The sequence below is a fragment of the Puntigrus tetrazona genome, unplaced genomic scaffold (genome assembly GCF_018831695.1).
Source record: "Puntigrus tetrazona isolate hp1 unplaced genomic scaffold, ASM1883169v1 S000000962, whole genome shotgun sequence".
In the NCBI taxonomy this organism is placed as follows: domain Eukaryota; kingdom Metazoa; phylum Chordata; class Actinopteri; order Cypriniformes; family Cyprinidae; genus Puntigrus; species Puntigrus tetrazona.
The window spans coordinates 57,561-59,445 of NW_025048557.1; the positions used below are offsets into that span (position 1 = coordinate 57,561).

General features: G+C 38.7%; 1 pseudogene; it reads right to left on the bottom strand.

Annotated features, from left to right (window-relative positions):
- Positions 1 to 1,299: 1,299 nt before the first annotated feature.
- LOC122336161 lies at positions 1,300 to 1,408 on the bottom strand (annotated as a pseudogene).
- Positions 1,409 to 1,885: the final 477 nt, after the last annotated feature.

The window sequence follows — 1,885 nt, forward strand, 5'->3', positions numbered from 1 at the left end:
TTAAAACCTTTTTACAATCCGGGCACTTAACCGCATTGCAATCCCTGGCAAAATGTCCTCTCTCCTCACACTTAAAGCACTTAAAATCTGGGCAGTCTTTCAAGACGTGCTCAGGCTCATGCACAGCCGACAGGTTTTAACCTGATGGCTGTGCATCACCCTAAAATACTGAAGCCCTTCAGCTGTTTCCAGCCTTGTGCTGTACGGGAGAGACACTACTTCCCTTGGGAAGCGACATTTTACAAATCGTGTGCCATCTTCAACAGTTGTGCCCGGATAAACACGTCTCTTGATGTCCGAAATAGGGGTAACTCCCCACCCTTGCAGTTTATCTAAAAATATCTGATCGTCAATGTAAGCGGGCATGTGCATGAATGAGACAACGTAGTCTCTGTTTTGCAACCTCTTTACTTCGCACAGTGTCTCTTTTTATCATTAAACCTTCAACCAACAGATCAACATCGTCGATATTCTCTAATGTCACTTCGTATTCCTTATTTTGTTTAGGTCTTACCGCCAAGACATTTCCTTTGCCGACCTTTTCCGTTACAGCTTTTATGATGTCCTCAGCCCTCGCATTCACATTACAGATGTCCACCGTCACAGTTGCTTCTTTCAGGTAATCCTTCTTTGACTTGTTTCTCTTTTGTTCCTTATCTTTTGCATTCCCATCTCGTCGTTTATTTCCAGTTCCGTGTTCATTAACCAATTCTGTTTCTCCAGCCAAGTCCAAGTTCATAGCCATCTGTCCGTCCGCCATAGATGAAAGAGAAAAAAAAAAAAAAAAAAAAAAAAAAAAAAAAAAACTGAATAAAACCACCTTCCAGACAGCACTAGGCTGCTGTTAGGTGGTTTAAGCACTCACAAAAACACACAAAAAACTAAATTAAAGTCCGAAAAAGTTCACAAAATAAACACTAATAATAAACACAAAATGGAGGAGAGCCTTCCTCTCCCAACTACTGCCAAGTCACTTTCTGTGTGCTCTCTAGCGCCAACAGGGTGGTATGGCCGTAAGCGAAAGCTGCTGCAAAAAGCCCCCTATTTTAAGGTGAGGCACACTAAGTGCCATTATACTAGATAAGTAATGAATGAAATACAAAAAAAAAAATACTTCAAAATGAGCTACATTAAAGATAAGAGCATTAGTTAAGTAGTTAAAAACAGTCAAACTCTGTTTAAAGAACAGCTACTTTAAAGGCAATTGAATTAAATAAGCAGTAAGGGAAAGCAAAGAGCTGGTCAAACTTTGACCACACTAAGGGTCAGTGTATTAGATAAGTAGTGAAAAAACTCAAACACTTACAGCACCTGGTATTCCTAGGCAGTCTCCCATCCAAGAACTAACTAGGCCCAACTCTGCTTAGCTTCTGAGATCAGGCGTGAACAGGGTGGTATGGCCGTAAGCAAAAGCTGCTGCAAAAAGCCCTCTATTTTAAGGTGAGGTACACTAAGTGCCATTATACTAGATAAGTAATGAATGAAATACAAAAAAAAATACTTCAAAATGAGCTACATTAAAGATAAGAGCATTAGTTAAGTAGTTAAAAACAGTCAAACTCTGTTTAAAAAACAGCTACTTTAAAGGCAATTGAATTAAATAAGCAGTAAGGGAAAGCAAAGAGCTGGTCAAACTTTGACCACACTATGGGCCAGTGTATTAGATAAGTAGTGAAAAAACTCAAAAACTTACAGCACCTGGTATTCCTAGGCAGTCTCCCATCCAAGTACTAACTAGGCCCAACTCTGCTTAGCTTCTGAGATCAGACGAGATCAGGCGTGAATTTTTTTTTTTTTTTATTTTATTAAATATTTTTCAATCAATCAAATACAATAAAAAACATACTTTCTCTTGTACAATATCCACATCACATATCTCATAATT